This window comes from Salvelinus alpinus, chromosome 20 (assembly GCF_045679555.1).
Source record: "Salvelinus alpinus chromosome 20, SLU_Salpinus.1, whole genome shotgun sequence".
NCBI lineage: Eukaryota > Metazoa > Chordata > Actinopteri > Salmoniformes > Salmonidae > Salvelinus > Salvelinus alpinus.
Window position 1 is genome coordinate 53,252,889 of NC_092105.1, and position 13,605 is coordinate 53,266,493.

The following is a 13,605-nucleotide window of genomic DNA, read 5'->3' on the forward strand; positions in this document are numbered from 1 at the left end:
AGTACATCCGGCAGGCGAAGAGAATGAATCCTCGCCAGGCAAGGTGGGCCATGTTTTTCACTCGTTTTGTGTTTACTCTTACTTACAGACCAGGCTCCCAGAACGTCAAGGCAGACGCATTGTCTCGGCTGTATGACACAGAGGAGCGGTCCATGGATCCCACTCCCATACTCCCAGCTTCGTGTTTGGTGGCGCCAGTAGTATGGGAGCTGGACGCGGACATTGAGCGGGCGTCACGTGCAGAGTCCTCTCCTCCTGAGTGTCCAGCTGGTCGTCTGTACGTTCCGTCTGCTGTCCGCGACCGATTGATCTATTGGGCTCACACGTCACCCTCCTCTGGTCATCCTGGGATAGGTCGGACGATGCGCTGTCTTGATGGGAGGTACTGGTGGCCCACTTTAGCTAAGGACGTGAGGATTTATGTTTCCTCCTGCTCGGTGTGCGCCCAGTGCAAGGCTCCTAGACACCTGCCTAGAGGTAAGCTTCAACCTTTACCTGTTCCTCAACGGCCGTGGTCGCACCTGTCGGTGGATTTTTTGACTGATCTTCCACCTTCACAGGGTTACACCACGATCTTGGTCGTTGTGGATCGGTTTTCGAAGTCCTGTCGTCTCCTCCCTTTGCCCGGTCTCCCTACGGCCTTACAAACTGCAGAGGCCCTGTTTACACACGTTTTCCGGCACTATGGGGTGCCTGAGGATATAGTGTCTGATCGGGGTTCCCAGTTCACATCAAGGGTCTGGAAGGCGTTCATGGAACGTCTGGGGATCTCGATTAGTCTTACCTCAGGTTTTCACCCCGAGAGTAATGGGCAGGTGGAGAGAGTTAACCAGGATGTGGGCAGGTTTCTGCGGTCCTATTGCCAGGACCGGCCGGGGGAGTGGGCGAAGTTCGTGCCCTGGGCAGAGATGGCCCAGAACTCGCTACGTCACTCCTCCACTAACCTTACTCCTTTTCAATGTGTATTAGGGTATCAGCCGGTTCTGGCTCCTTGGCATCAGAGTCAGACCGAGGCTCCTGCGGTGGACAATTGGTTTCGGCACGCTGAGGAAACCTGGGAGGCAGCCCACGTCCACCTTCAGCGTGCCATAAGGCGCCAGAAAATTGGCGCAGACCGTCGCTGCAGTGAGGCCCCGGTGTTCGCACCAGGGGACAGGGTCTGGCTCTCGACCCGAAACCTGCCCCTCCGCCTGCTCTGCCGGAAGCTGGGTCCGCGGTTTGTGGGGCCGTTTAAAGTCCTGAGGAGAGTGAACGAGGTATGTTATAGGTTACAACTGCCCACTAATTACCGTATTAACCCCTCGTTCCATGTGTCTCTCCTCAGGCCGGTGGTGGCTGGCCCGCTCCAGGAGGCTGAAGTGCGTGAAGTTCCTCCACCTCCTCTAGACATCGAGGGGGTCCCGGCGTATTCTGTTCGATCCATTTTGGATTCGAGACGTCGGGCGAGGGGCCTTCAGTACCTCGTGGACTGGGAGGGGTACGGGCCGGAGGAGAGATGCTGGGTTCCGGTGGAGGACGTTTTAGATCCTTCCATGTTAAAAGAATTCCACCGCCTCCATCCGGATCGCCTTGCACCTCGCCCTCCAGGTCGTCCCCGAGGCCGGTGTCGACGCGCGGCTGGAGCCGCGCGTCAGGGGGGGGTAATGTCACGACTTCTGCCGAAGTCGTTGCCTCTCCTAGTTCGGGCGGTGTTCGGCGGTCGACGTCACCGGTCTTCTAGCCATCATCGATCCATTTTTCATTTTCCATTGGTTTTGTCTTGTCTTCCCACACACCTGTTTTCAATCCCATCCATTACCTATTGTGTATTTAACCCTCTGTTTCCCCTCATGTCTTTGTCAGAGATTGTTATTTGTCAAGTGTTGTGTTTATTGTGTATAGGTGTGCGACGGGTCATCGTACCCATATTTGTTTTATGTTTTCCTATGAGTGTTATGGAGCAGATTACTGGGACTATAATTAAAAAACTCCATTCTACACTCTATTTGACTCTCCTGCACCTGACCTCCCTGCCACTTATACACGCAACTGTGACAGTTTTGTTAGAAAAATTTGCATATTTCAGGTATAAATCATAGTTTACCAGTGCAGCCACCATCACAACTCTCACCAAAGCGACTAGAATAACTACAGAGAGCAACGTGAATTACCTAAATACTCATCATAAAACATTTCTGAAAAATACACAGCGTACAGCAAATGAAATACAAAGATCTTGTGAATCCAGCCAATATTTCAGATTTTTTAAGTGTTTTACAGCGAAATCACAATATAGCATTATATTAGCTTACCACAATAGCCAGAAACACAAGCCATTTATCAGCAGCAAAGGTTAGCGATCGTAACAAACAAGCAAAAGATATATAATTTTTGACTAACCTTCATAAACTTCTTCAGATGACAGTCCTGTAACATCATATTACACAATGCATACAGGGTTTGTTCGAAAATGTGCATATGTAGCGGCACAAATCGTGGTTATACAATGTGATTAGTAGCCAAACTTCAAGCAATCTGTCCGGCGCCATCTTGGAGAGGCACCTAGTCTAATCGATAACTAATCATAAACTTGACTAAAAAATACAAGTTGGACAGCAAATGAAAGATACATTAGTTCTTAATGCAACCGCTGTGTTAGATTTTTAAAATTAACGTTACTACTACATACAGCGTGCGCTAAAGCGAGACCGCACCGAAATTCATGGCGGAATTATTGTTTAACATTTTTCAACATAAATACGAATTAACTTCTAGTTCCTCCCAAACCCGGATCCGGGAGCACCCCCATCAGTAAAAAAGCTGACTAGCATAGCCTAGCATAGCGTCACAAGTAAATACTAGCATCTAAATATCATTAAATCACAAGTCCAAGACACCAGATGAAAGATACACATCTTGTGAATCCAGCCATCATTTCTGATTTTTAAAATGTTTTACAGGGAAGAAACAATATGTAAATCTATTAGCTAACCACGTTAGCAAAAGACACCACTTTTTTTACTCCACCAGTTTTTACTCCATCAGTAGCTATCACAAGTTCGACCAAATAAAGATATATATAGCCACTAACCAAGAAACAACTTCATCAGATGACAGTCTGATAACATATTTATTGTATAGCATATGTTTTGTTAGAAAAATGTGCATATTTCAGGTATAAATCATAGTTTACCATTGCAGCCACCATCACAACTCTCACCAAAGCGACTAGAATAACTACAGAGAGCAACGTGTATTACCTAATTACTCATCATAAAACATTTCTTAAAAATACACAGCGTACAGCAATTGAAAGACACAGATCTTGTGAATCCAGACAATATTTCAGATGTTCTAAGTGTTTTACAGCGAAAACACAATATAACGTTATATTAGCTTAGCACAGTAGCAAACCAAACAACAGCATTGATTCCAGCCAAACATAGCGATAACGTATTCACCACCAAAATAATAATTTTTTCACTAACCTTCTCAGAATGACAGTCCTGTAACATCATATTACAAAATGCATATAGAGTTTGTTCGAAAATGTCCATATTTAGCGGCACAAATAGTGCTTATACAATGAGAAAAGTTGCGAAGCTCCCCAGAAAATTTCAGGCGCCATCTTGGAGAGTCACCTAGTCTAATCAATAAATAATCATAAACTTGACTAAAAAATACAGGGTGGACAGCATATGAAAGACAAATTAGTTCTTAATGCAATCGCTGAATTACATTTTTTAAATTAACTTTACTGCGCAATACAGGCTGCGATGACGCAATGCTATACTGCAAGAAATGGCGTCTCATGCATTTTACTTTTAACAACAGAACAATTAATTAACAGCATAAAGACTGCTTACTATTAGCTGAGCTTCAATCCGAATCTTGGGCAAGGTGTCCTTTCTTCAAAACAATCGTCTTTTGGCTGAAAGATGTCCTCTTGTCCAGTCGAATTAGCCGCTAAACGTTAGCCACCCACTGGAGAGGTGCCCAACAAATGGAAGCGCGTCACAAAGAAATCCCAGAAAATCGCAATAAACTGCTATAAACTGCTATAAGTCGGTTTAAATTAACTACCTTATGATGTCTTTAACACCTATAACGAATAAAAACATGACCGGAGATATAGAACTACTAAAACGAAAGCGTTTGCAGGACGCCATTGTGATGTCTTCTTGCGCCAGGCGCACCGTTGAAAAGGACGGTACTTCCATTCCACGGTCTTATATAGGGTCCCAGATTGCGCAATCCACTCCATTCAAATTCTCCCCGCTTACTGACTTCTAGAGGAAGACGTATGCAGTGCATGTAGCCCGATGGCTTACATGGGGACTTATAAACTGGCCTCAGAACAGGGACCTCGATTTCTGAAATCTCACTCCCTGACAGGAAATGTGCTGCAGAATGAGTTCTGTTTCACTCAGAGAAATAATTCAAACGGTTTTAGAAACTAGAGAGTGTTTTCTATCCAATAGTAATAATAATATGCATATTGTACGAGCAAGAATTGAGTACGAGGCAGTTTAATTTGGGAACTCATTTTTACAAAGTCGAAAGGCGCCCCCATAGGCTCAAGAGGTTAACAGCATAAAGACTTCTTACTATTTGATGAGCTTCCATCAGAATCTTGGGCAAGGTGTCCTTTCTCCAGAACAATCGTCTTTTGGTTGAAAGATGTCCTCTTCTCCTGTAGAATTAGCAGCTAACGCTAGCCATGTGCCGGAGAGGTGTCCAACTCGCGATAGCGCGTGACAAAGAAATTCCAGAAAATCGCAATAAACTGATATAAACTGCTATAAGTCGGTTTAAATTAACTACCTTATGAAGTTTTTAAGACAAAAATCAAATTAAATCAGAGCCGGAGATAAAGAACTGCTAAAACGAAAGCTTTTCAGGACGCCATGGTGATGTCCCTCCTGCGTCAGGCCCCCCGTTGAAAAGGTCGGACCTTCCGTTCCAAGAGCTTTTATAGTGCCCCAGATGGTGCAATCCACTCCATTCGAATTCTCACCGCTTACTGACATCTAGGGGAAGGCGTATGCAGTGCATGTAGCCCCATAGCTTACATGGGAATTTGTAAACTGACCCTAGAACAGAGACCTCGATTTCAGAAATCTCACTTCCTGACAGGAATTGTGCTGCAGAATGAGTTCTGTTTCACTCAGAGATATAATGCAAACGGTTTTAGAAACTAGAGAGTGTTTTCTATCCAATAGTAATAATAATATGCATATTGTACGAGCAAGAATTGAGTACGAGGCAGTTTAATTTGGGAACGAAATTATTACAAAGTCCAAACAGCACCCCCTGTTGAGAAGAAGTTCTGCAAGATTTCACAGATGGCAAATCAAAGTCTAGCCGTTGATGATCCGGAGGTGAAAAGAGACACAGTGGTGAATGTTGTATCTGTTGAACAGAATGTCGGTGTCATCTCTCACTACTCGGTGTGGCACCGCTTCAGAAAAGCAGTTGCATGGATCCTAAAGGTTCAAAGTGCACAAACGGAAGCTAACTTTTTTTTTACTAGGCAAGTCAGTTAGGAACAAACTCTTATTTACAATGACGGCCTACCACGGCCAATTATGCACCACCCTATGGGACTCCCAATCACAGCCAGTTGTGAAACAGCCTGGAATTGAACCTGGGTCTTTAGTGACACCTCCAGCATTGATATGCAGTGCTTTAGACTGGGAGCCTCTCGGGAGCTCTCCCAACTGTGGGAAAAAATAAATAATCTAAGGTTGGGATAAAATGATGAGGAAAACAAGAATCTGATGGAGAAACAGTTGAAGGGGTCCAAAAAAACACTGATCAGATGATCACTCTTTGTGGATGAGCTGATGGATGCAGAAGTGCAAATTGTTTGTTTTTGTCAGAAGATAATGTTTCCAGATGAAATGGTAGTTCTGAAGAAAGGCTCAGTGGTAAAATGGAACAGCCATCTTCACAAACTGTCTCCAGTGTTCCAAGATGGTGTTATGAGAGTAGGTGGCAAATGGAGCAGGTCAGCTATGCCAGCACAATCTAAGCACCAAGCTATCATGCCCAAGAGCCATCATGTGACACAACTCATCATCAGACATGTCCATGAAGATGTTGGACACAGTGGACGAAATTACACACTCTCTCGCCTCAGACAGAGATACTGGATTCCTAGTGCTATCTCAGCAAGGTAATCTCCAAATGTGTTGTTTGCAGAAAGCTGAGTGGAAGTCTGTTTCTTTATTTAAAACAAACCTGGTCTGTTTTAAATAAAGCGTGGCAAAGGAACTGTCAAGCGGTATGGAGTCATCTTTACATGCCTGAATATAAGAGCTGTACATATAGAAGTGGCACATTCACTGGACACTAACTCTTCCATAAATGCTATCAGAAGGTTTGTTGCCAGGAGAGGACAAGTGAAGGTTATAGGCTCGGATAATCGTACCAACCTTGTCAGAGCAGAACATGAGCTAAAGGAGGCCATTCAGGGCCTGGATGACGCTCATACACAGGACACCCTGCACTAAAACCCTAATGATTTGGAGCCTCTCACCCCCAACCATTTTCTTCTTCGAAACACCAAACCATCTATTCCTCCAGGAGTGTTTAAGCCAGAGGATTGTTATGACAGAAGGAGATGGCGACAGGTGTAATATATGTCAGACATGTTCTGGAAGAGGTGGACTAAAGATTATCTTCCTAATAAAGATTATCTTCCTAAATTGCAGGAGCGACAAAAATGGACAAGAAAATTAATAAAATTTGTCCCCGTGGATGACTCAGCCCCACGTAACTTGTGTATCATGTGGCAAGTCACACAAACCAACCCAGACTCCAGAGGGCTGGTTAGGCAAGTGCATGTGAGGTAGCCTAGCAGTTAGGAGGGCCAGTCACTGAAAGGTTGCTGGTTTGAATCCACGAACTGACTAGGTGAAACATCTGGCTGTGTCCTTGAGCAAGACACTTAGCCCTAATTGCTCCTATAAGTAGCTCTGAATAAGAGCGTCTGCTAAAATGTAATTGTAAACCCAGACCACCACACTTTGTAGGCCCATCATCAAGCTATGTCTGCTGCTGGAAGCCCCCACTGCCCTTTCCCACCTGGATGAGAGGAACATCTATGTGAGAATGTTGATCATTGACTACAGCGCAGACTTCAACACCATTGTTCCCTCCAAGCTCATCACTAAGCTAAGGACCCTGGGACTGAACACTTCCCTCTGCAACTGGATCCTGGACTTCCTGACGTGCCGAACCCAGGTGCTGAGGGTAGGCAACAACACATCCGCCACGCTGACCCTTAACACAGGGGCCCCACAGGGGTGCTTGCTTAGTCCCCTCATTTACTCCTTGTTCACCCACGGCACAACTCCAACACCATCATTAAGTTGCCAACACCACACAGTGGTAGGCCTGATCAGTGTGGTGCCAGGACAACAACCACTCCTTCAATGTCAGCAAGACAAACAAGTTGACCGTGGACTCAAGGTTTCCATTAGCTGACAATTGCCAACATTTGGACGATTAAAAAATATATACGAAAGCCGATAAATAAAACTGTTGACCACAAATCCCATTGCAAAATTAAGGCTTTTTATTCATTGATGGAAATACTAGTCAATGGAAATACATTTCACCATCATGCTAATCAGTATATACAGTGGCAAGAAAAAGTATGTGAAGACTTTGGAAATACCTGGATTTCTGCATAAATTGGTCATAAAATTTGATGTGAGCTTCATCGAGGTCACAACAATAGACAAACAAAGTCTGCTTAACTTCTTTGGGCTGCAAGCCCGAAGCCAGCCACAATATGACAACAGCCACTTCAAGTGCAGGGCGCGAAATTCAAAATATATTTTTTAGAAATATTTAACTTTCACACATTAACAAGTCCAATACAGCAAATGAAAGGTAAACATCTTGTGAATCCAGCCAACAATGTTTTACAGCAAAAACAGCACGTATATTTATGTTAGCTCACCACCAAATACAAAAAAGCACTAACATTTTTCACAGCACAGGTAGCATGCACAAAGCCAACCTAACTAACCAAGAACCAACCAAACTAACCAACAAACAACTTCATCAGATGACAGTCTTATAACATGTTATTCAATAAATCTATGTTTTGTTCGAAAAATGTGCATATTTTAGGTATAAATCATAGTTTACATTGCAGCTACAATCAGAAATTGCACCGAAAGCAGCCAGAATAATTACAGACACCAACGTCAAATACCTAAATACTCATCATAAAACATTTCTGAAAAATCGATGGTGAAACAGCAAATTAAGATTCTTCTATACATCAGTTGGGGTCTCCATCAGCTTCAATATGAGGTCCTAGACCCAGCATGAAAGTTCATCCTTGTAGCTGTGTGTAGGCTAATCTAGTCAACATGTTTGCCTTGGGGTAAATGCAGCCAATGGTTGAGCCAATGACAAGTTGAGCAAATTGATCTTCCTAAGGTGGAATTCAAGACATTAACGCTGGAATATGATGTAACAACAGAGCCTGGCCTATGTTAAAAGTGTTTAAAAAAGTACAAAGTGTTTGTTAGGTGTTTAAAATGATTAAAATACAAAACAGATAATGTGATTTTGTTGAAATGTTTTTGGGAAATAAAGATAGACATGGCTTTAAAAGGTAGTGTTAATAATATTTGATACACCTAATATGCTTACTTTATGACAGATTTCCACTCCTCTCTGTATGAAGACTGTATTACTGTGTGTTTGCTGTTAAGGTGTGGGAATAGGAAACATGTCCAAGAGTAAGTATTGCTGTTTATTTTGTTCTGCAGAATAAATATGATGGGGGCAGTAGGGAACATTTTGTTTAGCACCTTCTATAGACTTTTCTAACAAGACCATTGTCACATCAAATCAAATTGTATTTGTTACATGCTTTGTAAACAACAGCTGTACACCAGGGATCATCAACTAGATTCAGTGGCGGCCTATTTTTTCTTAAGCAGATGGTCCGGGGGCCGGAACATAATTAAAATAATTTGTAGACTGCAAATGGACCGCAAGAAGCCCAAACAGACTAAAACATAATCATTTTAAACCTTCCTTACATTTCGATACAACCATGTGTCTCTCAATTATGTGTAGGAATACTTGGCACAAGATTTCTTAAATAAAAATCAATTGGAGCTGATTTCCTGGTGTTTTTACAGGTCTATTATGTCCAACAATGAAAATAATAATAAACATTCTTTAAATGTGTTTTGCTCAGAAAACTTGGGGGGGAATATAAAACTGTCCCACGGGCCGCAAGTTGGGGAACCCTGGTTTAGACTAACAGTGAAATGTTTACATAACGGGCCCTTCCCAACAATGCAGAGAGAAAGAAATGAGAGAAATAATAGAAAGTAAAACACGTAATAATAAATACATAATGACTAACGATACTCCTGTCTCCATAATGACTAATTACTCCTGTCTATACCATAAATAAATGGGCTATATACAAGGGTCGATGCAGATAGTTAAATAGTAAACCAAATAGCTTCCTGGACTAACTATTTAGCAGTCTTATGACTTGGGGGTAGAAGCTGTTCAGGGTCCTGTTGGTTCCAGAGCATCGGTACCGGTTGCCATTCGGGAACGGAGAGAACAGTCTATGACTTGGGTTTCTGGAGGCTTTGACCATTTTTAGGGCCTTCCTCTGACACCATCTGGTATCAAGGTCAAGGATGGCAGGAAGCTTGGCACCAGTAATTTACAAGGCCGAACGCACTAACTCCTTTTGGTCGGATGCTAAGCAGTTACCATACCAAGTGGTGATGCAACCAGTCAAGATGCTCTCAATGGTGCAGCTGTATAACTTTTGGAGGATCTGAGGGCCCATGCTAAATCTTTTCAGCCTCCTGAGGGGGAAGAGGTGTTTTAGTGCCCTCTTCATGACTATGTTGGTGTGTGTGGACAATGATACTTATTGATGTGGACATCGAGGAACTTGGAGCTCCACTACAGCCCCATCGATGTGAATGGTGGCATGCTCGGCCCTCTGTCTCCTGTAGTCCACGCAGTGTTTCCATTCGGAAAATGTGGCGCTGGACAACGTGACCGGGAAGATTTTAAATTTACCGGCAATTTGAGAAATTTACCGGACCCATATGCATTTGGTGCATAAACCATTAGGGCGTACACCCAATGACAGACATCATATTTAGATTATGGTAATGCAGAACATTCAACTCATTTAACGAAGCATCCAATAAAATGTAATTTTCAAACATTTGACAAAATGCTATTTTGTTGTTTACAATTACACCATTGTAAACAGCATACCTGATAGCGGTCCCATATATGACAGAGATTAAAATCTCTGTTAGAAACATAGAAATAGGAGGAATCTACAGATGCAACACCTAGGATGGGTTGCTAATATGACTAGGATTGTGCATTTGGCTTCTGGACAATGATAGAAAGTTGATACGAAAACTAATAGAACAGGAGAGAAATGGCATAGTGCTGGGTCCAATAGGGAAGTAAATGGAAATGGAAATGCATTTCCCAAAATGATATAATTACTCCTGTCTATACCATAAATAAATAAAATATTCAAAATACTTTAATGATTTTAGCCACAGAGGAATCGAGGATCGTTAGCTTCTTTTAAAAAATAGCTGTGTACTGTTTCAAATCACAAGCTCGTAGGGTTATGCCTAGCTGATTATTGACTTGCGGCTGTCAGTGAAAATCATAAAAAATATATGTGAAGATAATGTGTCTTGAGAATAATTTAAAATGTTAAGACAAAAAGAAGGGGAGGGTTTTGTGGTGAAGATCTCTTTCAGAATTGCTCAGCTGTCTCCTGCCAATTCTTGCGCATTCATTGTTTCATTGTGTGTATTGTTTGCCCTTTGATTTATTTATTTTTTGATCAATTCTCCATTACCTATATCACCAGTAGTAAATTAACCATTAATCCCCGTCATTTGGTTACATTAATTTCTGTTAATGGATGTATTAATTATCATTCTCAGAGTGGAAACGTTGTTTGCAGAGTTCACAAGCTGCTACACCTGTGAGAAACATTTTTTTCATAACCATAATTCATGAGATTTGTAAATTTTGTTGGAACGCTCCATATGAGCATGTGTCTGGTTTCTCTGTCCTGAGAATGTTGAGTGTGCAGTCCTGAGAACACATAGGAGTATCTGGCCTGCTGTGTAGAAATGTTGGAAAGTGATTTTCATTGCTAATGATAATATATTAAAACTGTAGCTTCTCACAGTAATCTATTTGAAAAATCTTGACTAAAATCTCCCCCTCGATAATCAAAAATCCTCGGTGTGAAAGAGCAATACTGGGCATACTAGGCATACTGCTACATTGGCCTCAACCATGAGTTCCATGTGCTCATTTCTTTAGCCGCCAATGTATCACGGTGTATCAATGTGTCCACTTGGCTGAGGCTGGTAGTCTCGCATTAGTTGAGTACAATTTTTTCAGATTTTTATGTCTAACCATGTGACAATGATTTTGAGAAACAAAAACATTATTATTTAAAGGAAACTTTTCCACAAAAATGTGCATATGAAAATCATAACTGGCATAGAGAATGGTAGAAATGGGAGTATAAATTGTATGCTTCCCCAAACTTGAAACTAACGAGCCGCCTATGAATTCTTTAACTTCTTTGGGCTGCAAGCCCGAAGCCGGGCACAATATGACAACAGTCACTTCAAGTGCAGGGCGCGAAATTCAAAAGATATTTTTTAGAAATATTTAACTTTCACACATTAACAAGTCCAATACAGCAAATGAAAGATAAACATCTTGTGAATCCAGCCAACATGTCCGATTTTTAAAATGTTTTACAGCGAAAACACCACCTATATTTATGTTAGCTCACCACCAAATACAAAAAAGGACAGACATTTTTCACAGCACAGGTAGCATGCACAAAACCAACCTAACTAACCAAGAACCAACCAAACTAACCAAGAAACAACTTCATCAGATGACAGTCTTATAACATGTTATACAATAAATCTATGTTTTGTTCGAAAAATGTGCACATTTGAGGTATAAATCAGTTTTACATTGCAGCTACCATCACAGCTACCGTCACAAATAGCACCGAAGCAGCCAGAGTAATTACAGACACCAACGTGAAATACCTAAATACTCATCATAAAACATTTCTGAAAAATACATGGTGTACAGCAAATGAAAGACAAGCATCTTGTGAATCCAGCCAATATTTCCGATTTCTTAAGTGTTTTACAGCGAAAACACAATATAGCATTATATTAGCTTACCACAATAGCCAGAAACACAAGCCATTTACCAGCAGCAAAAGTTAGCGATCGTAACAAACCAGCAAAAGATATATAATTTTTGACTAACCTTGATTAGCTTCATCAGATGACAGTCCTATAAGGTTATACATACACTTATGTTTTGTTCGAAAATGTGCATATTTAGAGCTGAAATCAGTTGTTATACATTGTGCTAACGTAGCATCTTTTTCCCAGAATGTACGGATATTTTTATGACACTCAACTATTCTGACCAAATAACTATTCATAAACGTTACTAAAAAATACATGTTGTATAGGAAATTATTTGATTGATACACTAGTTCTTAATGCAATCGCCGTGTTAGAATTCTAAAAATAACTTCATTACGACATCCAGCTTAGTTATAGCGAGAGAGTGCCCAAAATCTGGGCGCAAACTAATAGTACACATGTTCGACAGATATATGAAATAACATCATAAAATGGGTCCTACTTTTGATGATCTTCCATCAGAATGTTGTACAAGGGGTCCTTTGTCGGGAACAATCGTTGTTTGGTTTTAGAATGTCCTCTTCTCCAGTCAATTAGCACGGAAAGCTAGCAAAGTGGCGCGAAGCTCTCCTTCGTGAACAAACACAGACAAAGCAACACGCCTAACGTCCCGAAAAAATTTCAATAATCTAATAAAACTATATTGAAAAAACATACTTTATGATGATATTGTCACATTTATCAAATCAAATCAAAGCCGGAGATATTAGTCGTCTATAACGACAGCTTTTCAGAAGGCAATACCAGGTCCCTTCTCGCACGTTCCAGAAAACAGGAAATTGGTGTCACGTCATGCCAAGAGCTTTTATTCGACCTCAGATCATGTTATACACTCCATTTCTTCTCTCACTGCCTGTTGACATCTAGTGGAAGGCGTATGAAGTGCATGTATACTAATACATATCAAGCACATTTATAGGCAGGCCCTAGAACAGAGCATCAATTTCAGATTTTCCACTTCCTGTTAGGAAGTTTGCTGCAAAATGAGTTCTGTTTTACTCACAGATATAATTCAAACGGTTTTAGAAACTAGAGAGTGTTTTCTATCCAATAGTAATAATAATATGCATATTGTACGAGCAAGAATTGAGTACGAGGCCGTTTGAAATGGGCACCTTTTATCTAGGCTACTCAATACTGCCCCTGCAGCCCAAAGAGGTTAAAAAATAATTGCCTCCACATTTTGGATTGTGCCCATAGGCTACTTTGAAGTAAAGTAAGACATACTTACAGGGCAGGGTAGCAGGCAGGGTAGCCTAGTGGTTAGAGCGTTGGGCTAGTAACCGAAAGGATGCAAGTTCTAATCCCTGAGCTGACAAGGTAC